Source organism: Myotis nattereri (genome assembly GCF_964212035.1).
Source record: "Myotis nattereri genome assembly, chromosome: 6".
Lineage (NCBI taxonomy): Eukaryota > Metazoa > Chordata > Mammalia > Chiroptera > Vespertilionidae > Myotis > Myotis nattereri.
Genome location: NC_138081.1, coordinates 63,084,948 through 63,112,740, shown reverse-complemented (window position 1 = coordinate 63,112,740; position 27,793 = coordinate 63,084,948).

Here is a 27,793-nt window from a genome sequence, read left to right as displayed (position 1 = left end):
TCAGATTGCAAAGGGCCAGCCATTCATATGCAAAAGCCTCTGAGCACAGCTTGGGTGGTGTGGGGTCTCAGGGAATCAACAGGGTGGATCAAACAGCTATGGCTGATCCTCAGCCCTGCCCTAAGAGTCCCAGGGTCTCAGTGTCCCTCGGTAATCACTGCAAGCACCTCTGAGAGGAAGCCGCCCTTGAGTTCTGCCTGATGCCAGACAGTCCAGTTTCTACCCGTGTGAGTCTGGGTTCCCAGAGACTCGCCTGAAACTGGAGTTCAGAGCCCCAAAACTGGAGTTCAGAGCAGTCGGGAACTTGAGACTCCCTCCCGATTGAAAAAGACAACCACATCCTCAGTTGCCAGCCCTTTCCCCATGCGCCTCCGTACCTCTGCACTTTACTTTCGCACCTCCTCAGTGTGCTTTTCTCTTTCCTTCTAGTTGTAGAATTTCCACTCAGCCAGCCTTCCTGTGGTTCTGGATGATGTCCGTTTTGTCTTTTAGTTGTATTTTTTTAAATTTTGTTTTATTGCTTAAAATATTACTAAGAGTAGTACATATGTCTTCTTCCCTGCCCCCCACTTGACCTTCCTCTGGCCTCCCCTACCCCCAGTGTCTTGTTTTTAGTTGTATTTTTGAAGTGGTTATGTGAGGTAGCAATTTCTGGTGTTTACCTATGCTGCCATCTTGGTTTCTCTAGTAAATTTTTAAAAAAATTTAAGTCAGAGATAATTCCTTGCTGGTTTGTTTTGACAATTTATTTTCTTACTTTTTCATTCAAAAAACTTAATATTTGCATAAAGGGAAATGCACAAATACTAAGTGTGTGATGCACTGACTTTGACAAATTAACACACTCATGTAATCAAAATCCTAATCAGACATAGATTTCCATCACCTCAGGAAAATTTCCTTTTAATAGGCCTTCCCTGCCTTCAAACACAACCGCCCCCTGACTTCTACCATCATAGATAAGTTTTGCTTCTTCAAGCTTTATCTATAATAATAAAACTGTAATATGCTAATCATACTGGATGTCCTTCCAGACGACCTTCTAGATCAGCAGTTCTCAACCTGTGGGTCTCGACCCCTTTGGGGGTCAAACGACCCTCTCACAGGGGTTGCCTAAGATCATTGGAAAACACATATATAATTACATATTGTTTTTGTGATTAATCACTATGTTTTAATTATGTTCAATTTGTAACAATGAAATTGGGGGTCACCGTAACATGAGGAACTGTATTAAAGGGTGGAGGCATTAGGAAGGTTGCGAACCACTGCTCTAGATGAAGCCGGGGCTGCAGCAGCAGGATTGAAGCAGCTGCTGTGGCGAAGGCCTGCTCTTGCACACATTTCGTGCATTGGGCTTGAGGTATAAATAGAATCATGTAGATACTTGCCTGTATCTGGCTTCTTTCACTTGGCTTCATGTGTTTGAGATTCATTTATGCCCTTGCTTGAATCAGTAATTTTTACCTTTTTATTGCTGAATAACTGACTGGATATCTTACAATTTATTTATCTATTCACCTTTGATAGATATTTGGGTTGTTTGCAGTTTGGGGCAATTATGGATAAAACTACTCTAAATACTTATGTGTAAGTTTTTGCAAACATGTTTTCATTTTTGTCGGTAAGTACTTAAGGATAGAATGACTGAGTCATATGGTAAGTGTGTGTTAAACTTTATAAAACGTTGTCAGACCCATGTATGAGAGCTTCAGTTTCTCAACTTCCTTGTTAACACTTAGCATTTTCAATCTTATTAATTTCAGTCATTCTGATGAGCTGAAGTGATAGCCATTGTGGTTTTAATTTGCATTTCTCTAATGACTAATGAAGTGCAGCATCTTTTCATGTGCTTATTGACCCTTTTATAAATTTTCTTTTGTGGAGTGTCTGTGGAAAGCTACAATTTTATTGGGTGGGGGATACAGAGATCAAAGTTGGGGGTTGCTGAGGGGGCTCTAATATGTGGGAAGATTCACACGAGGGGACTTCCCCTTGGGTCTGGCCACCAGGTGTTGAAGGGTGAAGGGCACAGTGTGAAGGGTGAGACATCGTGAAGATGCAGATGCTTTCTGGCTGAGAGCTGAGTGGGGATATCAAAGATTGCACAGCGCCAGGAGACCTAGGAGTTTGGACCTGGTCAAAACAGAGAAAACTTCCTGTTAACCACAAACATTCAAATGAGACCTAAGAAAGGCTGCATCTTAAGAGAAAGGACCACACCCAGGGGTAAGGGACCTACCCTAAGACAAAGTACACTCCTGGAATAGGCATGACGATTTCCCACACTCAATTGTTCTCCTAGACTTAATTGTGGGGTACTTACTTGGTGCCAGGTAGGTAAGCTGTTCTGAGTGTTTTACTTCCGTTGATTTGATTTATCATTCCAGCAATCCTGTGAAGCAAGTAGTGTTTTGTTTTTGTTTTGTTTTTTAACTCCATTTCACAGATGTGGAAACTGAGACACTAAATGATTAAGCAACTTGTCCAAGGCTACACAGTTTATAAGCAGAGTTGGGACTTGAACTCATGTGAACTGACTCTAAGGCCCACATGCTTAACCACAACCCTCATTACTTCACTTTCCCCTAGGTTTTTACTTACAGGCTGAAAAATCATTGTCAGTTCCCCTTCTCTTCACTTCCTGTGACCATGATTTTTGTTTAGACTTTTTATCCCTTGCCTAGATTTTTAAAATGATCTTTTATAGATTTCCCTGTCTCCCTAGTTAATCACAGAGATATTTCTAAATTGCAAACCAGATCAAATGAAATCTTTTCTTCTGCTCAAAATCCTTTAATGACAGCACCTAAGATCTGTTATGATATAGTGTCCACCTTTCTACCCAGAGTTTTCCCCAGCACTTTCCTTACCCCACCTTCTTTTTGTTTCTTATTCTTTTTTTCAGCTTTAATGAGGTATAATTGACAAATAAAAATGTAATATATTTTAAGTGTACAATGTGATTATATATATACATCTATCTATATAGATATAGATATAGATACAGATATAGATATATTTTAGCAGAAGGCCAACAGCCAGGTCCCTGGGCTAGCACCCTCACAAGAAGGAGAGATTTCTCTTCTTTGTTCTTAGACAAAGCTGAGATTCTACTCAAGGGTTTTATTGTTCTCTGCCTGCTTCCTTTGCATAACTGTTTTTCCCTGGCTTTGTTTTTTCCTCAGAAGGGTGAGTTCACAAGACATAACTAAGCACAAAGAGCTCTTCAATACTTCCTGGGTTGGAGGGAGGGGGCTCCTTGGCCCTGATGTGTATGAGCGGAGGAGCAGTAACCCCAGCACCCTGTGCTCATCTCCTCCCTTTGCCCACAGAGCGCCAATGAATAGGAAGGAAGCTTTGCTAATGGAGGTGCAGCTGGGCCAGCGACCCACCTTCCCACTCGACCTTGCCAGAAAACTGTTTCAGTAGGATAGCTTTTGTTTTTGCTGTTTAAAAAGTTTTCCTCTTTAAATAATTTTTACCAAGATTTTGAGAAGGTGACAAAAATGCAGCTTTGGGGAGATAGGAGGAGGAATCACAGATCAACCCCAATGACCAGTGTTGGGGCAGGAGCCTTAGCCAGGGCTTGGCCAGACCAATTTGATTAAAGCTGGGCTGGTCAAGGTGCTTCCTGCAGAGGGAGCAGCCTGTCCTGTGGCCCTGCCTGTTCCTGGATCAGGTACACCATCACACTACCCCTCGCATCTGTACTTTTCCTTCACAGAACTACCAGAGTAGGGTTCTTTTATGAATGGTTACCTCCTACACTGAACCGTGAGCTTCCAAGGAAAGGATGTATTTGTCATATCCAGATCCCAGCCCAGTGCCTGACACATAACATTTGTTGAATGAATGGGTGAATGAATGGATGAATGAATGGATGGATGAATGGATAGATGAATGAATGAATGAATGAATGAATGTTGTTGAGCTGCACTTGGTAGCACCTGGAAGAGGAAGGGTTTCATGAATTTTTTTTTAATCATGATGTTTTGTCCCTCTTTCATCAGCATGGCACTAATTGAGACAAGGCTACTTCTGAGCTGGTTGTCCAGGAGTGGAGGTGGTTGACATTGACACTCACATGCCCAGTCAAAGTCAGCTTCCCCATCTTTGCTGTGGACAGTACCACGCACTGTGCCAGGGAATTGGTCAGAACTGAATTGTGTCCCCCCAACTATCATAGGTTGAAGACAATGTAACTGTATTTGGGGATAGGGTCTCTTTAAGGAGGCAATTAAAGTTAACTAAGGTCCTATGACCTAAATGAGTTAAATGAGGTCCTAATCTAATAGGACTGGAAAGGCCATGTGAGGATATGGTGAGAAGGAGGCCATTTACAAGGCAAGGAGACTGGCCACAGGAGAAACGAATCCTACTGACACCTCGATCTTGGATTCCCAGCCTCCAGACCTGTGAGAAAACATATTTCTGCTGCTAAGTCACTTACTCTGTGGTTCTTTGTTATGGCAGCCCTAGAAAATGACTGTAGCACTTGGCTGTAAAAATAAGAAGAATGAAAATGTAAGGAAAAGAATCATTGTTTCTATGGGGTCTGGAAGACCTCGAGGAGCAGCATTTCAGCTGGTCCTGAGGACATGAAAGAACTTTAGCAGATGATTAAGGAGCATCTTTCCTTGCCAAGCCCAGCTGGAGGCTTTCTTTGTGTGATTTCCCTTGGAGCAGACTGCATCCCTGGGAGGTCTTTGATTCCCTTTTTCCAGATGAGGAAATTGAGACTAACTGAGGCTAAGTAATTTGTCTAAGTTTTGCCATTAATAAATAGCAGAATCAGAATTTGAACCCAGGACTACTTCAGACCAAAGTTGCTGCTCTTTCCATTATACCAGGCGTGGTGTGTATCTCATGATGATAATGATAGTAATACCGACAATAACTATGAGCCTGGCATGCAATATATTGCATGCATTGTCTAATTTCATCATCTCCAAAAAAGAAATATTCTGAGTATCTTTATCTTACAAATTCCAAAAACAGGTACAGAAAGGCTTCATAAAACTCATTCAAAATCATACGTCTGGTAAGGGGTGGAGTTAGGACTTGAATCCAAGCTGGTTTCAGAATCCATGTATTTAACCAATTTTTTTTTTCAGATGTGCACACATATGGGGTTGGAGAATGAAGAGTGGGACCAAATGTTGCTAGTTTTATCACTTTTAGGCTGAAAGTCTTTTAGGACAAAGATTGACTAGAAAAATTCTGAGTGTGAGCAGTAATAATAGTAATAATCAGCCACGACACAGATAGCCAAATGTTTGCTTATTCAGGGCAAACCGATTAGGCCAGGGACAGTGTATCTCCCTGCATCGCCTCTGCACCCGCAATGGCACAGCATCCCCGGTGGTTCTGAGGCTGAAGCCTCTGTGAACTGAGACCAGAAGCGGGAGACTTGGTGACTAACAACCCTAAGGTCCCTGCAGATCCCTGAGCCCTCAGCCATACAGCCCAGTTTGCCATAGGCATCTCTCGGCCAGGGTTGGAGGTCTCAGGTCCCAGGAACCTGTAGCTCAGGGCAGAGTGAGGCTCAGTCTGGTTTTTGCAGCAGCAGGGAGCCTCTCCCCAAGTCAGCAGCCTGTAGGGTGGCAGAAGTGCAGGAAAGCTCCTTCTTGGCTATGATGCCTGGCGAGTCTTCAGTGCTGCATCACTGTGTGTTAAAGGTGATCATCAGTGCTCCATCACTGTGTGCTAAAGGTGATCATCAGTGCTCCATCACTGTGTTAAAGGTGATCATCAGTGCTCCATCACTGTGTTAAAAGTGATCATCAGTGCTCCATCACTGTGTTAAAGGTGATCATCAGTGCTCCATCACTGTGTGTTAAAGGTGATCATCAGTGCTCCATCACTGTGTGTTAAAGGTGATCATCAGTGCTCCATCATTGTGTGTTAAAGGTGATCATCAGTGCTCCATCACTGTGTTAAAGGTGATCTTCAGTGCTCTATCACTGTGTTAAAGGTGATCATCAGTGCTCCATCACCTTGTGTTATAGGTGATCATCAGTGCTCCATCACTGTGTTAAAGGTGATCATCAGTGCTCCATCACTGTGTGTTAAAGGTGATCTTCAGTGCTCCATCACTGTGTTAAAGGTGATCATCAGTGCTCCATCACTGTGTGTTAAAGGTGATCATCAGTGCTCCATCACTGTGTTAAAGGTGATCATCAGTGCTCCATCACTGTGTTAAAGGTGATCATCAGTGCTCCATCACTGTGTTAAAGGTGATCTTCAGTGCTCCATCACTGTGTTAAAGGTGATCATCAGTGCTCCAACACTGTGTGTTAAAGGTGATCATCAGTGCTCCATCACCTTGTGTTATAGGTGATCATCAGTGCTCCATCACTGTGTTAAAGGTGATCATCAGTGCTCCATCACTGTGTGTTAAAGGTGATCTTCAGTGCTCCATCACTGTGTTAATGGTGATCATCAGTGCTCCATCACTGGGTGTTATAGGTGATCATCAGTGCTCCATCACTGTGTTAAAGATGGGTCTGTGTAGAAGAGGCAGAACTTTGCTTACCTCAGGGCCCAGATTTCCCTTAGAAATGGGCCCAGGGCCTCCCTAACTTTCTATTTCTGCTCTCCTCCCCAGCAGACGTCACAGGAACCCAGGGTGGTTGCTAGACAATGAGCCATCTTGACATCCTCCCTCTGGTTTCTACCTCTCCACCTGACATTCTCCCTCTCCACTTGAATCCCTGTGTCTATGTCCATCTTCCCTGCAACAGATTTGGCCAGACCTGGATCAGAGATCCTGTGATTCTCCCATGGGGCACCTGGGTTTTCTCTCCAAAAGAGCCAGTCACTGCCCTTTGGGGCCTTCATCTTCCAATGTTGCTAGTGTTTCCATTTTATAACATTAGAAAAGTCTATTCCAGAGGCAATTCTTTATGGAAAGATTTATTAGTTCATGCATGGGTTATCTGGAAGTCTTCTTCTCTCTCATGCTGTTACTTTCTGGCCATTTTCTGCTCTGGGTCAGAGGTCTCAGGTACAGAAGAGTAACCTATGTGCCATGATTTTGTTGCTACTGGTTTGGAAGTGAAGCGGACCAGAACATGGCACTCTAAAATATGCCTCTTTGGCATAAGGATTATTTTGAGCTGAAGGCAACTGAGGAGTAACAGAGGTAGTAAAAGAGGAGCATAAATTTCCCTTTTATAAAGGAAATTTACATTTGGAAAGGAAATTTCAGTGTGTAAAGGTATCTCCCTCTCCCACAGCAGGAATAGGAGAAGGCACTTCTTATCGATGGAGAAGGCGCTGACTTAAATCTGCATAGCAAACCTTACTAAACAACCCTTATTTACTTTTCTTGGTCACCTTCTCATAAATTGCCTCCCCCTACCCAGAAGCCCCAAATCCCTCTTCCTTTGTCCAGATTCTTTTCCACACTTCGTTGCCCTTTGGGTGGTATATATAAGCTCCCAAGTTCTAAATGCCTCCTTAAGTCTCATTTTTCTTGTGTTCATAATTAAATCTGTCTTTTCTCTTGTTAATCTATCAGTTTGATTTGCAGGCTCAAGCCATTGAGCCTACCAGGGTAGAGTAAGAGATTTTTTGTCCTCCACAGTTTTGGCAACCATGAAGGAACAGCTGGGACACCCCACTTGCTCTAGGCAGTGGTTCTCAACCTTCCTAATGCCTCCACCCTTTAATACAGTTCCTCATGTTGTGGTGACCCCCAAGTTCATTGTTACAAATTGAACATAATTAAAGCATAGTGATTAATCACAAAAACAATATGTAATTATATATGTATTTTCCGATGGTCTTAGGTTACCCCTGTGAAAGGGTCGTTTGATCCCCAAAGGGGTCGTGACCCACAGGTTGAGAACCGCTACTCTAGAGGCTGCAGCTGAAATCCTGGGATGTCTGACAAAAGGTAAAAACTCTTACTATGTCAGCCTCCCAGATTTCTGCCTGAAGAGTCCACAGAGGGCAGTTAAGAGTCTCTTTGTCTTTTTCTTTCCAAATTCAGATTAACAGGAGAAACACATTGGAAAGAATTCATTATCTCTGCATTGTGACTCTTGTGAATTTGGTTTTGAGTGCTCACTGGTTATTGGCCCTATCCTTCCCAGGGTGGTCACTGATTTCCTGGTTGTCTTGCTTTGTGTACTGAGAGCTTGGTTGGCTTTCTGCCTACCAGGCAGCACAGGTTGGTTGGCCTGTGTCTACAGATGGCCAACCATAGGCTGGAGGCCTGAGAATTGGTAGATGACCTACAGAAATGTGAATTGTACCCCATTCTGATGTCCTCATGCCAGACCTCAGAAGGTTTGTCATTCTCAGTTTTGAGATCTTTGGGAATGACTCTGTGTCATGAGGGCCACATCTTTTACATTGTCTTTGGGAAGGCCTCTTGTGTCCATGGGTAAGCAATAAAAAGACTTACTGGTTTTGATTTTGAATCACAATTGGAATAGGTATAGCTTTGGTTAAAAAAAAAGCCCCAACCCCTTTTCATTTGTCTAGCCCCTACTCCACTTTTTGTTGCCCTTTGGGGTGGAGTATGAACTGCTAAATTCTGTTTCTGTATATAATTAAAGCTGTTTCCTTTTCTTGTTTATATGTCTTTTGTCAGTTTAATATCAAGGGCCCCAGAAGAGAATCCAGGGAGGGCAAAGGAAAACTATTTTTTCCTTCCCTACAGGAGGCAATGTGTCATTGTGATACCATTATAATTAGCTAGTTATTAATAATAGGAAAGGAGCAAAGGGGAAAGCCAGACATTATAAGCATGTCATCTGGGCAGCTTCACCAGGAAGGTGCAATTTCACACTCCAGGGAACCACCAGCCCATTTCCCACAGATCACTGGGGACACAGGCCCAACAAAGGGGAGACAGATGCATGCACCATGAAGCTGGGGTGACTAGGGAAGGTGACTGTCAGTAGCACCTGGGAACAGAGATCATTGGCCAGAATGGGTGTGGCCACTGCAAACCCCCCAAAATTTTGGAATATATAATCCCCTAAACAAAGAAATTCTTTCTCTTGGCTCTTGGCTTTTGGTTCGTGTGGCTCTCTTGTTCCTGCTTCCTTGTAGTCACCCGTGTTTCCTCCAGAGCCATGTGGCCCTGCAGGCCCCACATGCAATGGACTGATGGACTGCAGCAGGGAACACATGCTAAGCTAGCCTGATGTTGGATTGGTCACTGCTCCAATATGGAACGGAAACTCTGGACACTGACTCTGATTCTAGCCCTATTAAAGCCACAGCTGCACTTCTTCATTGGTGATACAAGCGGACATGGGACCTTGGAAACTCTGGGATGTAATTCCACAGAAATAAAAATCACTCATTCTCCCATGCGAGTCTTGGAAAATTCTTCTTCTTGGGATATAGCAAGAATTCCACTCCTACAAGCAACAGGTGGGGACGAGGACTTCTTCCCACCATTACCACCGTTAACAATTAAGTAAACAAAGCTTTCTCGATTCTGTGGTCAAAGATGAACAGGTGGCAGAATGAAGAAGTAAAATATTAAATAACCCATAGTGACCCCCACCCCAGTCTTTTCACTCTTCAAGAAAAGAAGGTGTGAGCTATTCCATCAGGAGGACCTGCAAGGATTTCCCAGGGCTGCTTTGTTCCTCTTCGGTCTGCTTTACTCAGCGTCCTCCTGTCCTTCTGTCCGTCTGGATTTCAAACCTTGTTTGCACAGCTCTGTTGAAACTCGTAAGGAACACAAGACTCAAGACAATGACAATTAACCGGTAAAGTGCTGTTCAGCAGCCTTTTAAAAACCAATGGGAAGATTTCTATGAAATATCCCAAAACATATTCATGCTTTTTTTTTTTCTGGCTGGGTTCCACCTAACACATGCCCCATGGCTCCACCCCCCAAAAACAACATCCTTTGGTGCCCACCACTTCACCCCCTTCCAGCCCCCCCGAGGAAGCTCTCTCCTCCCGATATCCTTTGCCGCTACCTAGAAAGTCTGTCCTGAAGGAGGCGGGGTCTGAGAAATGTCCAGGCACTGCACTAGGTACTTTCTCTACTTTTAGCACTAAATCCGTACAATAGTCCTACAAGATAGAAATCCTGGTTTAGAAATGTGGACGTTAAAAGGCAGAGGTTAGGGGTTTGTTCGTTGTCATACATCTGGTAACACCCCCAGCTGATTTCCTCTGTTCCTCAGCCAATTCTTTCCACTGAGGGTAGAGTTCCCAGAGCTATTGAGGCTTATGAATCCTTACTATCCATGACAATCTCTGTGGCTCAAGCATGGAAAGGAAGGGAAATGGGGGGTGGCAGCTAGAGCTTTAAGCCCAGGTGCTAAGACTTCCAGTTGGCTGGCAAAGCAAAACAGAACTGACCAGAGAGCCCAGAATACACCAGAGGCATAAGACAAGCCAGCAGGAGGGGAGCAGGTTTCAGCCTCTTCCATTCCTTGGATGTCCTTGGGACAGTGTGGAAACGCAGCCTTGAAGACGCTGGCTATATTTTCCGAACCGCAGATCTGCACGCTACATGGAGGTTACGGTTAAGAACATTATCATTTCCTTTTCAAGGAGAATTTTAGTCTAAATAGGAAGAATTCACCTGCTGTACTCAGTGATCCAGCTGAACTGCCACCTCCTTGTTGCTATAGGAACCATTTCCTACACACTTTTGGAAACACTCAGCCTGGGTAAACTCTGCCATTGTTAATGCATGTACTTCCACTGGTTCAATTAGAAAAAAATGGTTAGTTGGTCACCTACCAAAGACAGGCACTAAAGACCTCCTTCAATCCCCTGTCCAATCGTAGGGGTGCCTGCAAACTCTGTCCTGCAGGGCATTCACACTTTCCCCTCAGGCTAGTTTCCTAGGTGAACACTGATTGGGAAGGGGATATCGGTGATTTAGTTCAAGCAAGTGTACCAGTGACTATGACTCACCCTAGAGGCCTTGGGTTCAGTAGAAGCACTAAGGCTATAAGCACAAAGGAGCTGCAGATGAAGAGTGGTGTGTGTACATACTCATTAATACACACACACACACACACACACACACACACACACACACAAAACCCCTATTTATTTGATTGTTGTGCTCCACCGCATTCCCTGACTGGAGGTCAGTAGAAATTCACTGAACCTTAAAACTCAGGCAAAGGTTGCTTCTCTCTGCCTTGAGACCCAGTCTGTACACCACTCTTATTTTGCATTGGTGCCCTGGCCAGTGTGGCTCAGTTGATTGAGCGTCATCACGTGCAATGGGAGGTCATCATTCCCAGTCAGGGCATGTGCCAGGGTTGAGGGCTCAATCGGCTGGTGGGGGACACTGGGGGTGGGGGGAAGGAGGCAGCAGTCAATGTTTCTCTCTCTCCCTCTCCATTCCCCTCTCTTTCTCAAACAAACAAAAAGATGAGGACATTTTTAAATATGGAATTCTTTTCTTAATATATATTTTTATTGATTTCAGAGAGGAAGGGAGAGGTAGAGAAGAAAGATGGAACATCAGTGATGAGAGAGAATCATTGATTGGCTGACCCCTGCATGCCCCACACTGGGGATTGAGCCCGAAACTCAGGCATATGCCTCAACCGGGAATCGAACTGTGACCTCCTGGTTCATAGGTCGACGCTCATCCACTGAGCCATGCCAGTCAGACTAAGGTGGAATCCTTTATGTGGCAGAAGCCTCAACATAAGTGGAAAGGGGGCTGAAGTAAGACTCAGAAGACTTGTCCTGCCACTGATTTAGTTATGGGAGCTCAAGAAAGTCATCTGGCCCAACTAGATAACATTTTTCTCATCTATAATAAAAAATGATCAAGCCTTCTTCACAGCCAACTTTAGTCACTTAAGTAATTGAGTGATTGATTCAGTAGTCATCTGGGCTGGAGAATATTTCAAATAAACACAAGACAAGGTTCTTACTTTCATTCAAATGTGAGTAAATAAGTAGCAAAAATAATAAATAGGGAATAAATAGTATACATAAACAGGGGGTATGAAAGAGAGGGGCCGACAATGCCTTTGGAATGGGAGGTGGGGTACCGGTGAGGTCAGGGCAGGTATATATGAAGAAGTGACATTTAAGCTGAGATCTGAATGACAAGAAGGAACCAGCCATGCAAAGATATGAGAGAAGGCAACTAGTAGAAGATACATGTAGCACAAAGGCCCTATTATAGGAACAAACTTGAAGTATTCAAGGAATTAAAAACAGGCAACATGCCTGGAACATGATGGGTGAAGGGAGAGGGAGTCAGGGACCACATCCTGTGTCCCTTTTTAAATCTAGGTGGTGAATTAGGATTTTATTTTAAGAGAGAGAGGAAGACTTGGGAATGTTTTGAGAAGGAACGAGTGGTCATGATTTGATTTCTGTTTTAAAAAGATTTCTTAAAAAAAGAACAAAAGATTTCTTTAGTCACTCCGAGGAAAGTGGATTTGAAACAAGAACACTATTTATAGGAGGCTATTGCACTAGTCCAAGCCTAAAATGATGGTACATCGATCTAAGGTGATAGGAGAGAAATGGGAAGAAATGGATACTTCTAGACTACATGTCGCAGATAGTGGAGTCTATGGATTATGAGGATAGGTCAGATTTTTTAATTGAGTAGGTGGTTGAATGAAATGGGGAAGCAAGTCTAGGGAATGTAGGGTTTACAGGAATTAATAACTCTATTTTACTTTAGACATATTAGGTTTACAATGTCGCAAATATCCAAAGATAGATGTTATCTAGGCAGTTGGATATAGGAGTTCAGGAGGCAAGTCGGGGCTGGAGATAGAAATGAGGAAATTAGTCAGTATAGAGGAGGTATTTGAAGCCGTGGGACTGGATGAAAGTGACCATGGATAAAGGGGAGAGAGGATATGCAGGACTGAGCCCGGGAGCTTGCCAACATGAAGATAATGTTGAGGAAGAGGATCCAGCAAAAAGATGTGAAACAGCAGTCACCTTGGTCAGAAGAAAAGCAGAAGAAAAGAAAAGAAGAGAGAGTTTGACCAGGAAGAGTGAGTGGCCAACTAAGAGGCCAAGTAACACGTTAAGAAGAGTGACCCTGAAGTTGACAACACAGAGACAGTCTCATCAGGTAGTTGTGTGGAATGGAAACGTGCTTTTAAAACCACATAGTGCGGTCAGTGATTCTCGAAAAGAGCATCTGTGCAGAGGTGGTACCCCGGGAGAGCTTTTACCGAGTACATTCCTGGACCTCAGCCCCTAGTCAACTGAATCCATACCTTTGGGGTGTCTGTAAAGCCTCTTGTACAGCCTGACGAAGTGCCGCCATGTTATCCAGTTGTCAGTTCTTGTTGTTCTCATCTCCATTCCCACTCCCAAGTTTCTACTGTGTCGCTTTCCTCCTTCTCGTAGATGTCTTATGAGCACCACTGTGGGCAGACACTTGATGTTCTTATCAGCAGACACACTGATAACATATAACAATCATGTTCCGTGACCCCACTGTCATATTTTGTAGTAATTCTTTGTTGTTGAAAGTATTACATATGTCTTATTTTACACACACGTGCTCTCTGCGTTGTCCAAATACCCTAGGAGCTCTGGAACTAACAACTGAAGAATTCACAGTAAGTGTTGCAGAGAGAAGTCTCTGAATTGGTTTGTGAAATTTCCCCCCTCAAACATGAGTTCCAGTTGGTTGAGATGATAACAAAAAATGCCCCAACGGTCACCTTTCAAGGCACAGCAAACAGAGGCATGTCGCCACGAGTGACCTTGCAGAAAGCTTGCTCATTATCCTTCTTCCCTTCCTCTAGTTCTGTGACCTTTGACTTTGCCCCATAGTCTCCCATTTAGAGGCTCTGGATAAATGAGAAGATGAGGCCAGGGTAGAAGAGTGAAGGGAATATTTTTTAAAGATCTCAGAAATGCTTTATTGATTTAAAAATATAATTTTGAAAGTAACTAATAATTTCATGACAATTGCTTCTGAGGAGTCTGCTGAGCCTCTGGAGAAATGATTATGAACACATTACTATGTCAATTATCAAATTACCTCCTTCTCACCCTCCTACACCTGGATATGGCTCAGGAGGGCTGTCACAGGAGCCTGCTCTGCAGTGATGTCTGTATTAATGAGCAAGAAGCAGAGGTAAATATCGTGGTGATTAAATCTACTGTGGATAATAATCTAGAAGGCACAGCTAGTCAGAGGGCAGCAAAGATGACACATGAATTTATTCTGAGCTTTTAAGTATGTAGAATAAGAACAATAAAATGAGTTTTGACAATAGAAAATGGAAATGAGAGAAAATATCCTAGATTCACAGATTATTGGAAGGATCATAGGAAGAAGGCAGTACCAATTATCACCATTATAGTTCACCAAGAGCACTGAGTTAGCATGGCCCTGCCCACAAATTAGATCTTCATAGAAGACTGAAATATTAGTTGAAAAATTAGTTTTCAAGGACAGGAAAGAAGAAGACAGGTGGTTTGAGACCATGTTTACAGAATGAGAGTGGTTGGGGTCTAGTCGGCTGGCTCCTACTAGAAAAAAATAGAGGCCAATTGAAGCAGCCTGCCTTAGTGGGAGAAGCTAAGGGTCCTGGAGGTCAGCAGTCAATGGGAGTCTTGTTGAGCAGAGGTTGACAGTAATATACGGTGATTATGCCCAAGACAGAAAGGCCAGAAATGTCAGCCCCTTGGTGATGTCAGCCACTTTCCCTCCTTTTCCCAAAGTTGCTGCTCCCTTTAGTATTATTCCCCTTTCCTGTTAGCGCTGGGCCTGATCTCAAGAGTAAATGGGAAGAACATTCACAGGAACCCCCCAACATTAATCTCTTGTCTGCTCCTAGCAGTGCCTGTTAAGTCCAAGGAGACAACAGGCCCATCTGATGTATAGGCAGAGGGTTGGGAAAGAGGTGGACACCCACTCTGATGCAGACACTGTGGTCAGCCTCTTTGGACCTGGAAGTGGGGCCTATGAGAGAGGAGCCTTCACTCAATGTAATTTTATACACATTTATTGGATAACTGCTACTGCCAGGGTCTGTGTCAAAACCTTGGAACGTAAGGAAGAACAGATACATCAACAAGCCATGTCAACACAGGAAGGTAACCTCAATAACTTGTTTCTATCCTAAGGGTGTTATGGCACTAAGAAGGGTGCACAACATTCATCACTGAGGCCTGAGGGCTGCCAGAGAAGGTTCATCAAGGAGACACTACATTTGCTTCTGAAAACCAAAGAGGAGAGTTTTCCAGGATATGTGTTGGCAGAGAAAGGAAGGCTGGAAGATAAGGGAAAAGAGGGAGGAAAAGGTGCTCCAGAGAGTGGGAACAGCATGTGCAAAGGCACAGAGGCATCACATGGTCAGGAATGCTAAGGGAGCCACAGCGTTTTGGAATACCTGGAGTATAAAGGGCACAAAGCAGACATCACTAGTGTTCAACGGTATCTGATTCTCCTTTCTTTCCTGACCCTGTGAGAGACTACACTTCCCACCTCCTTTGTGGGAATGTGGAGCCACAGCTTAGCTCTGGCCAATGAAATATAAGTGGAAGTGACAGATGCCACCACCATGCCGAGGCAAGGGAATCCTCCTGAGAGTCTCCAGCCTCTCTTTTCCTCTGCTTAGAGCATCTGCATTGAGAGACAGAGCCACAGGCAGGGGGTTTGGGAGCAGTTTCTCTCCGTGCTAAGGAGTTTAGATGCTCTGGGCCCTGGAGAGATGTGAAAGGTGCTTTAAACATGGGAGAAACACGATCAGGTTTGGCGGTTAGATGAGAGGGTGTGAGGGCAGAGACCAGTTAGGAGATGATTGAAGCTGCTGAGTAACTAAAGGCTTGAACTAAGACCATGGCAGTGAGATGGGGAAATGTTAATATGGTAAAACTAGGAGGACTTACCAGCGATAGCTTAGATGAATGGAGAAAAAGAGAAGGAGGAATGAATTTAGAATAACTTTAATTTTTGGCTTGGGTGGCTGTGTGGATAATTTCATCATTAACCAGGATTCAGGATGGTGGGCATGTTTGGGTGACAGATTATTTAACATTTTTCCCTGTCAATTTCCCAAAGACCCTAGTGCTACACCCAGTAAATATTTCAGTCCACAGGTTCTAGCTTCCAGGTTCTTCCTCTATAACAAGTATGTCAAACTCGTGGCCCACCTAATGAGTCTTTTTTTTAATCCTCTCAAGAATATGTTTTTATTGATGGAGAGAGACAGAGAGAGAGATCGACATGAGAGAGGAACATCAATTGGTTTCCTCCCTTATGAACCCAACTGGGGATCGTACCTGCAACCTGGGTATGTGCCCTGACCGGAAATTGAACCCACGGTGGTCAGGGTGTAATGAGTCTTATATGGACCTATTGTCCCACTGATGGAGAAAACTGTTGAGCTATCCCTTCAGAGGAATGTGCTATGAAATCAGGGTCTACCCAACCTTCTCCCTGCACACTTGTGGCTTCTGGTTAAAGTCATATTACTAGGAATAGCAAATAGTAATGACAAACCCTGTTATATTCCAATACCTTGGAAGGCACCATAAATCAAGAGAAGGTGAGTCAGGTGTGATCTTAAGCCCAGCAGAGCCACCCATAATTGTCATGGTGAAAGGAATCTCCTGGCCAGTGATTTAGAACCTAATGACCATCTAAAACCATGAGGCAGTTGTTTGTCCAGATGTTACTGGGTCACCCACCCCTCCCCACCATCCCTATAGGTTTTTGGAATCCTATGGCTAAGTTGGGAGGTCCTGGCTATCATTGGGAAGTCATACACCAAACCCAAGCATCTGGATATTGCTGTCAATAATAGTAATAATGAACATTCTTTGAATATTGGCCCAATATACAGAGGCACCCAGCACCTGAGCTCTGTAGTTGACTTCTGTACTTATAGGTGGGCACATTCTAGTCCTAGAACTGGCTGTCTCAATTAGTATAGGCTTCACATCAGATGCTCTGGAGGGTTGCATAGGGAATGGGGGACTGGCTATTTCTAGCTAAGAATGTTGTGAAGATAAAAAATCCAGTCAGAAACAGGTGCATGGGGAGAGGGACAAGCAGTAAGGGAGAAAAGGTGCACTGATGCCCACACAAGTGCCATATGGTTGCCATGAGCCGTGAAGCTGCACTGCAGCCTCTGCTCACTGAGAGCATTGGCCGACTTGGCCTGACTCCTCCAGGTTTGTCAGTAGAAGACGCCTAAGGCTACAGGTGGCTGGACATTAGTATCTGTGGCCAAGCAGGACAGGGTGAATAGGGACAAATGATGATTTCTGGGACCTCAGTGAGAAAAACAAAGCCATAGTGCAAATTAATTATTCAGCCCAGCACCTTTCCCAGGGCCCCTTCCTCAGAATAAGAACTAGATGGCAACTGGGAGATGTGAGGACCAGCAGGCTCTTGGAGCTGGCCTTCTGTGCTCCATCCCCCCACACGCTCTGGGCCTCAGTGCTGCAGTTAAGAGCACAGGTTGACTTCACTATTTGCATAATGCTTGAAATAGGCCTGTCACTTACCCTCTTGGAACTTCGTGTTTTTCACCTAAATTGCAGACAAGACCTTCATCATAGAATTATTATTGTGAAGATTAAATAAGACACATAAGGTATTGGCGAGATCCCCACTTCCACAGCTTCAAGTATGGCAAGGTGACCTAAATATGGAGGATGGGAGCCCCACCTAGGACAATTTATAATGATATAAGAGAAACTTGGAAAGCAAATGCAGGAAGGAACGGGTGGTCATGAACTTGGACTGTAAGGCCTTTGCACCTCTAATCTCCTCTAATCAACTACAAATCTCTAGTATAAGCTTTGTCAGAACTGGCACACAGAAATACTGACTCTCTGGGGTTTTCTTTCATTCTCGGTTGCTATGAATAAGTCCCATGTCTGTGATGGATTTTATACTTAGAATTATCAGCCCACCAGGCTCAACACAATATAAATATTATCTCTGTCTACAGAACAAGATCTCATAACAGTTCATGCAACTTCACAAGATCTCTGAGCCACTCTGAGGGGAGCATTTCTGCTCATACCGATAGCCCCTGATGTGTGCTTATAACACCAAACTGAACTACAGTTTCAAAGAGGAGAAAGAAGGCAGAAGACCAAGCTAGCTGAACCTCCCTGATTAGCAAGGTTTTGGAAACCTTTGTCAAGGATCCAAGATCCAGTGTAGCTCAGTCTCCCAGAAATTAATATCCACAAACAGCCCAGCACAGTGAGTAGCTCACAGCGGGCACTCTGACACACTGGCTCAGAGCAGTTCAAAATGGTCCGATTAGGAACAGGAGTTTGGTCATGTCTACCACAACTACAGATTCATTTGCCTTTTGACTCAGTTACCCCACTTCTTAGATTCTACCTCAAAGGCACACTGGAAAATAATACTAGATGATGTGTATATGCATACCAGTAGAACCATTCACTCAGCACAATGTGTAAGAGCCAAAGACTGGAAACAACCCAAATGTCCTTAAACAAGGAATTAGTGAAATAAACTATGGAACATACTTACAAACTATAGAACATACTTGCTACGGAGCTGTCAATGAGAATGAGAAAGATTCACATAAACTGCTGTGGAGTGGCATCCGAGATACATACGCATGGGTGCGCGTGCGTGCATGTGTGTGTGTGCATATAGGTGTGTATGTACACACACACACACACACACACTCATTAAAAATATTCCCCTGGGGGAAGAGAGAACAGAGGAAGTTGAGTTGAATAGGAACTAAAACCCTTTGAGTGCATCTTGTTCTATAGTTTGATTTTGAAACCAGTAAATGTTTTATACAATTTTAAAATAATAACTAAATAAAAAGAATCCCCTAAAAATGGATAGCAAGCTACTTATATATCTAGCTGGTGGCATAACCATTCATAGGAAGTTTATTTCAATAACATAAGTCGCAGTATTTTCCCTATATACCTCTAGCGAGATCTATCCCAAGACAAAAAGAACCACGAAGATATTAAGACACCTTGCTCTGCATTCAGTGGTCTTGTTGTAGGTGGTTGATATTATTATTTTGAAAACAGAAAATAGAATAAAACAAATGTGTTTTTCCTAATCTCATTTGGAAGGAACCAAGATTTTCAATGTAAGAAGATAAAATGTAGACATGTAAATGAATGAAATCAATAAATTTAAATAAAACCCCATTATTCTTACTTCAAATTGAAAATATCAGTATAAACTCATGATTTATTCTTCTTTTTCTACAAATATATTTCCTCGTGGTGCCTGCTGAAAAGATTTAGAAGCAAATGATAACTCAATAATGTGAACACCCTAGTTTCCAGATTGCCATTTCTAGATGCCATTTCCACTAAAAGCTAGAGCTTTTCATGCCTGACAGCAAGGAAGCTGTCAAAGATCATTGTGATCACATTAAAATGACACAGTAGCCAATCTGAAGGGGCCCCCATCTCCTGAGACTGAGACAGTGAGATCATCAGAAGAAAAAAACATACTGCAATGGATTGAAATACACCAAATAAGTAAAAGTCTCTGGGTTCATAATGATAATACCCCACCCCAACTACCACAGTGGGTAAAACCTCTTTAGTCACCTTTGGAGGTTACCAGAGGACCAACTCCTTATTCTGAAAATTGACAAATAGAGTGAAAGAATCAAGTAGTTATTCTGCCTTTTTCCTAAACAAACTGTACCTTGTGGCAACCAAGTAGTTGCTATGGGGAACTTCTTTATGGAAGGAACTAGTAAGTCCAGTAGGGATGATAAATTTGGGAACTCTCCAGTTTGCAAACCTTAACAAAATAATGGTTTAAGGCAACAGTCCCCATGGGCTGCTAAAGCCATTGGGTTAAAGGTTGATGGGGAATTCTATAGGGAACAGGTCAGGTTTACACCATCTGAATTCTGTAAGGAACGGATCAGTTTGATACCATCAGAACCCAAAGATCAAGGCTAAACAAAGAAAGCATAATAAGTACCCTGATGAGCTACAACTGGACGTGCACAACACCAATAATGCAGTATATCCTACCCCTCCCCCAAAAAACAAAAACCTGAACGTAATAATACTCTAGAGCTAACTCTCCGTTCTCAGGACATAGAGGAACATGTTCAATGACACCACAAGTAATTTAATCAGTAATATTAAGTACGTGGAAAATTCTACCAATCAAATAATCCAGTTTAACCCAGAAATGACTCTTTTTAAAAGAGAAGTGGAACAATCATAGATGAAATGAGGTTTAAGACCACACCAATTTTAGTGACTCTTGTTGAATGATATATAGATGTTACTTATACTCTTCTTTCAACTTTTCTGTAGGTTTAACATGTTTTCAATTTTTATTTATAAATCAAAGGGAGAAAGAGACATCTAAGCCAAATGTTCTGTGTGACTGTTGTTTGGATGCTAGATTGAACAAACCAAGTTAAAAAGATGTATTTGAGACAACCAAAGAAGATGGAGCATGGGCTTTATTGTGAATCCTTGTTAACTTTGTTGAGTCTGATGATTCTATTGTGATTATGTTAAAGTCATTATTTATTAAAAATACATAATAAAGTTATAATAAATGAAGACATTAACATAGAGCTAAAGCCATAAGGTACAGGAGATGGGACATGCTGGGTATGACCTATTAGAGCTAGTGTTTGGCCTCAAATTCTGGTCCTTCCACTTTTTAACTGGAGTGAGTTTTTTATGCTCTCTTAACTTCATTTTACACATACCATCTGTTTTGTAGGACTGTGAGAATTGAATGAAATAATGTTTATGATAGTGCCTAACATACTTTTTAAAAAATTAATCTTCACCAGAGGATATTTTTTCATTGATACTTTTTAGAGAGAGTGGAAGGGAGGGAATGAGAAAGAGAGAAACATCAATGTGAGAGAGACACATCCATCGGTTGCCTCCTGCTACACGTCCTGACTGGGGTTGCAATTGAGCCTGCAATCTAGGTATGTGCCCTTGACCGGAATTGAACCTTCAGCCTGAGGGTCGATGCTCTAACCCAGTGATGGCAAACCTATGACACGCGTGTCAGAGGTGACACGCGAACTCATTTTTTTGGCTGATTTTTCTTTGTTAAATGGCATTTAAATATATAAAATAAATATCAAAAATATAAATCTTTGTTTTACTATGGTTGCAAATATCAAAAAATTTCTATATGTGACATGGCACCAGAGTTAAGTTAGGGTTTTTCAAAATGCTGACACGCCGAGCTCAAAAGGTTTGCCATCACTGCTCTAACCAGTAAACCAAACAGGCCAGGCCTAACATACTTTTTATTTTATTTCAAGAGTTATTCCTTATAGATAGATTTTCATTTAACCAATATGAACATTTTATCTAGTGTCATGATAGACTTTCAAGCATTCACTATGGGCTAATGAGTAAATTATTTCTTATATCACATGAGCCCGGGTTACCTATAAAAGGCAGAAATCAAGGAGAGACTTACAGAAATGGGCAGTTCCACACTGATCATATCAGTGAGGTAGTTAAATAAGTGGTCAGATTAAATGAATTAATATATGTTAAATGCTTAGAATAGTGCCTGGTTTATGGCAACATCATATAAGCATTGTTATTGTTAGTATTGTTATTATTATTATCACTACTATTATAAATGAGCTAGTAGAATACAAGCCAATTTCAACTTCTACAAGTTCCTCCTTTTTCAGTTTCTCTGAACTACCTCTCAGGTACTGAGGTGACAATCTATAAATTGATATATTTTTTCTAGGCGTAGAAAGGATGACTCAACCTCTTAATTCACAGATTCTACTCTTATCTTGGGCTTGAGCCATTTTGAGTTTCCATTTTGACTGCATTATCGCTCATGGGTCTTTGGCTCTCATAGTTAACAACTGCCTAGACCCATAATGATGAGGGAATCGATGGCCCCATGGGGCCCTCCCTCCAGCCTCATCCTGCTGCTCCAAGGGAAGTCTGATCCTCACTGCAGCCAGTACAAATCAGGGACAGAGACACAAGCCCTTTAGTAATATATACTGAGAAGTTCTCAGAGAAGAGCCTGGGCTAACCAGCACCCTAGGAAGTCTGCCCATTTTGCTAGAGAGGAGTTTTCTGTGTTTTTCAAATTATTCCCTTGACCATGGCTGCACAGCATAAGTCTCCAGGTAACATGTACTCAGTGGATCGCCTTATGAGTGGACTCTTAGCGCTTGGGGATGCCCAAACAATGAATGTAGACTCAGAAATGTGACCTGCATGAGGACTTTGTGACATTGGTAAATGCAGCATCCTGAAGCAAACAAGTCAGTAACAAGTCAGGTGAAGGGTGATGTTGCTGGCTGCTATTGCTTTGAGAAAGGCATGAAGGTAAGATGATGGATGGCTAAGTCCAGGAGCCACAGGGCCACATTAGCCAGTGGTGACTGGTGAGGTCAGCTCAGGGCTTGGGTTTCAAGGAGCGAGGTCAATGGGGACTGGCAAAGGACCTTGAAACAACATGAGGACATCTTAATCTGACCCAAACGTCAAGGAGCAACCCTCTGCTGAGAGAAGCCCAGCCAAAGCTTTAGCCTTGCTGGGATTCAAGTTACTTGGCTTAGCAAGGTTGTCAGCACAGCACCCATTTCCTAGGAATGGCCTAATATCTCACTGTGCAACAACCTCACCCACCCACCCATCAGGACTTCACACACCCATCCATTCATAGCCAAAATCACACTACCCAAATTCTAATCCCAGCTCTGCCACTTACAGGTGTGTCTTGGGACTTGCCATTTAACCTCTTTAGGCTGCAATTGCCTCGTCTGCTTGTTGTCGTTTTTTAAAAAGGATAAGTGTACCTTCTTTGTAGTATTGTTAGGGACATCGGTTGCCACAGAGCCTGGAGCATGGTAACTGTTCAATAAATGCCTAGTATCGTCACCACCACCACCAACAACAATTGATTACCCCCAGAATTCTTTACTTTTTCGCATCTGACAGTAATAAAACCCCACACGGTCTATTCTCTTCATAAAGTTACACATTGTCCAGGAGCCAACATTAAATATAAAGGTATTTCAATATTTAGTCACATTTCCTAAAGAACTTTACTGAGTTCCAGTCCATGTCCTACCCCAGTCCTTCGCAAACCCCACTTCCTGTCCTCCAGTTCCCTCATGGCCCCAGCTTCTCTGGAGCCTCTTCCAAGCAGCTCATGGCTCCAACTCTCTCCCCCATCGGTTAGTCCTCCCTTATCCTTCCCCGCCATCCCTACCTCTTTTTCAGCCTCTGCAGCCTCCCTCGTGCAGTCTCAGAACCCTGTTCTCCTTCATAAAAGATGTAGACCAGAGCTGGTTGGCAAAGAAGAAGTTCTCAGGCAGCAATTTGGGGGGTTCCCTAGTCACTGGACATGTATGTAGCACCTTAACATGTATTATCTCTTCGCCTTCTAATTTAATTGAGTGGGTAAAGGCAACATTCTCTTTAGTGGGCAAGTGGAAAAGACAGAAAAACAGACTAACCAACAGGTTACTAAATGTTGGCCCCAGGAAATATATGACATGACCGTGCCCTGGGCCACCACTGACTGACCTAGAGTGGGCACTTAACCCAGCTGTCCACCAAGGGCTTTCATGGGATCCTTGGACTTAGGACCAAGAAAATCTTTGGAAACTGGAACTATCGATTGTAAAACTTAGAATTTTTTAAATTGAAATCATGCTTTTTCATCAATTTTATTGAAATCACTGTTTATTGTTTTGACATGAAGATAAGCCAGTGTGCAGCAAGACATAAGCATGTGGCAGGAGAGAGAGAGAAATAGCAGGTGGTAAAGGTCTCCCTGTCTTCTGGGTCCCTCCACCCAGGGGTCCCTGAGGCCCCCAGGGATACTTCTGCTCCTTCTTTCCATCATTTCCTCCAGGCATAAGTGGATCTGAGCTGTGCTTCTGTCCCTTATAACAGAAACAACAGGGCTGTAGGCTGGAATGAGAGACAAGAGTGTGGCTCGAGGCAGCCATGAACGAGAAAAACCCTCAAGCTTTCTTGAACATGAGAAATGGTAGCCGGCAACTCTGTCTGTGGTGCTGGGAAAAAAGCCCATTTATTCGCAAGCTCAGCAGAAGCCCACATTGAGGTGTGCATGGGGAAGGGCAGGCCTGGGAGATCAGTGAGTAACGGTACATTTAGAGCTCAGGCTGTCTCCCCCCGACCCACCCAGGCCCTGCTGCAGCCTCCACAGAATCCACCCCATTCTCACCTCTCGCCCTCTGCCCCGGAATTAGCCACAGCAAGCATTTCTCCTGCCCCAGGGGCTGAAGAAACCTGCCTTAGGCTATAGCCAACCCTCCTCCCCCATCAAAACCTGACTTCAAGCTTTCACCTGTCTTTCCCAGACACTGGATGACCCCTTGGCATTTTCACAGGTGTGCCAGGTGGAGGGCCTCATTTAAGCCCAACCAGAGTGGCCGCAAATGTGGTGTCCTACTCTGACCTGTGGCCTCCTGAGCTTGCACTCCTTCAAACCCGGGGGTCTCTTGAGGGACCCTGCACCCCCACTCCTCCAGCCATGATAGTCCTATTTGAATGTGAGATTTAAGAGCTATAATGGGGAGCTCACTTTTAAAGTAGTTTCCAAATGTTGCTATCTTTAGTTCAATCTGTGAGTAATAGTCATTATTCCTGTAGGTGTTACTATTAATTATAAAGTTTCCAGTACAGGGAAAATTAGTTTGACAATATGATTGTGTTTAAGATTCGCTCAAACAATACCAGCATGACTCTACAGCTGAGGCCACCAACAGGGGTAATAATGAAAAAAGAACACTACCAGACCCTGCTGGTGTGGCCGAGTTGGTTGGGCTTTGTCCCAAGCACCAAAAGGTCACAAGTTCAATTCCCACTCAACTGACCTCTCTCTCTCTCTCTCTCTCTCTCTCTCTCTCTCTCTCTCTCAATAAAAACATATTTTTAAAAAATAAAATATAATGCTACTAGGAATAATTTCAGACTTTATTGTTTACACCTTATTTTTTTTTACAGAAGTTTTAGGTTCACAGCAAAATTAAATGGAAAGTACAGTGCTCCCACATACTCCACCCCCAGAGCCTCCCCCATTATCAACATCCCCCACCAGAGTAGTACATCTGTTACAACTGATGAGCGTACATGGACACATCATACTCACCCAAAGTCCATGGTTTACTAAGGGGTCACTCTTGGTGTTTTATATTCTACTAGGACCCCAGTGCATGATTTGAAATCGCGTGGCACCGCCCACCCTCTGGTGTGGCCCTGCCTCCCTCTTCAGCCCTTGAAATGAAGAGGCCCCTGCGGCCCTGCCCCTGACCTCGCCCAACCTCATCCTGTCTGGTCAACCTGTTAGGGTGTCCCAGATAATTAGTGTATTTCTCTATAATATATTATATATATATATATATATATAAACACTAAACTAAACACTAAACTAAACACTAAACTAAACACTCTCACTGTATATATATATACAGATGGGTTTAGATAAATGTATAATGACATGTATCCACCATTATGTTATCATATGGAATAAACTTGCTGCCTTAAAACTCTCCTGTGCTTCATCTATTCATCCTTCCCTCTCTCCAAATCCCTGGCAACCACTGATCTTTTTACATTCGTTATAGCTTTGCCTTTTCCAGAATGTCATACACTCGGAATCATATCAAATGTAGCCTTTTAAGATTTGCTTCTTTCACTTAGTAATATACATTTAAGATGCCTCCATATCTTTTTGTGACTTGAAGGCTCATTTCTTTTTAGCACTGAATAATATTGTGGACTACATTTGGGATGTGGCCTTAAACAGACAGGAGCTGCAGCATGCAGGCCTCACCTGTAGGCAGAAGTGAGGGACAATTGTGTGGCTTGAGGCAGCCATGAGCAAGAACAGGCCTCAAGCTATCTGGAACATGAGAAGTGGTGGCCATACCATAAATATATTAATGCATATTTGTTTTAACATTGTCTGGATGTATCACCATTTACTCATCTACCTACTGAAGGACATCTTGCTAGCGTCTACGTTTTGATAGCTATGACTAAAGATGCTGTAAACATCCGGGTGAGGGGTTTTGTGTGGACTTGTTTTCAACGCCTTTGGGTAAATGCCAAGGAGTGTGATTGATGGGTCACATGGGGAGAGTGTCTAGTTTAGTGTTTAGTTAATACACATGATCTAGCTTTATCTTTAGAGTAAAGCTCTGGTGTCACTGGGGTGAACCTCAGATTTTACAGTTTAGCAAACCAAGATTCCAACAGGTGACGTGACTGAACCACACATCTCCACGGGATGAGAAGTTCTTCATTGCTGCTGAATCGCAGCCCCTGGCAATTCTTGGCCCCTGTCAGATAGCCCTCGAAGCTGGCTCTCTCTCTCTCGTATGCCTCTTGGGCTGTAGTTAGTCAGGATTCCTAGATGGTGAGTTCAGTGAACCCCACTGCCCTCCTCTGTCTCAGGGGTTGCTCATAGTAACTCTTGTTTATTGCTCACTGTTCTTTCTCCACCCCATGCCCCGCACCTCTCCATCCCCATCTTTAGAGGAACCAGAGATCATCTTTCTCCTGAAGCCTAGGGGAGCTGCCTGGTCCCACACACATGGCGGGTAACTGGTTCAGACTACAGTTAACACACAGATGGAAAACCCCTTGTCCAGCATCGCAGTGTCTTACAGGCCGTGGATGCCCAGGATACTCCCTCCCTGTAAGAACCTGCGGGGTGCTGGGGAGGAAGGATGAGCAGCCGAGAGAGAAGAGTGGCTTATGGCCATTTTGCACACACTGGATGGCAACAAAAGGGAAGTTTGAGCCTTGTTTCCTCCTTGAAGGACAAGCACATAGGACAATAGGCAATCAGCTGTCTTGTGGGTTTCTTCCTTTTTTTAAAAGAACTTTCTTCCAAGCTCTGTTATTTTAGCAATTATTTGTTTAAAATAATGTCTCCAGAATTGCCTGTTTATACTCCCATAAGTGTAGTACTTCGTGTTTCCTGTACAGTCCATCCTCTACGGGGACACAGAGAAACCATGCTAATAAGGACTGTGCACATTTTGTTGTTCTCTTTACAAGTTTTGTGCGTGTGTGTGCGTGTGTGTGTGTGTGTGAGGACAGATCACTCAGAATCTGGGAATTTTCTTTTTGGTAAGATAAATGGGAAATGGCTAGTGGTGTGATTAGGATTGTCTTTTCACAGGTATGACTGAGATCCAGTTATTCAGCCTGAGAAGCTGTAGGGAAATAGGAGGGAAGGGCTGCAGGAGGGCACAGTCATTTGTTCCTTCTGCACATCCTGATTTCTTCTTAGTCCATGCAGTGAGGAGAGAGACACAAAAGAAAGCAACTCATGGCTCTTAACCATTAACTAAGCATCAAGATATGTTGGTCACCAAAAAGAGGGTGGTGAAAGTTTGTGATGTTGCCCCTGAAAAGGCGCTGCTGTGATTCAGAACTCTTAGCAAGAAAGCAAGGACAGGGACAATGACGGACCAACCCCACAGTGCTCGTCAGTCCTCATGACAAAGCATCCTTCCGGCAGGTAAAGGCAGCACAGGGCCTGCACCTCAGGTGCAGTAGGCACCACGTTTCTAGTGGTATGGACTCATCAGGGCCAGTAATACAGGCGTGGGACTTACGTGTATCTGTGCGAATGTTACAGAATTTATCAGGCGACCGAAAAATACACAGGAGTACCCGGAGATACAGGAATAACCCATTTATTTCCAGATGTACTAGTACCGTGACTCAGGGGAGCCTCTCTCCAAATCCTGAGTAAGCCAATATGGAGGAAGCTTTCTCTTTATACCCTTTGGTTCCTTTGTCCCCCAAATATGGATCAGACTTCTGGAACTTTCACGGGCTT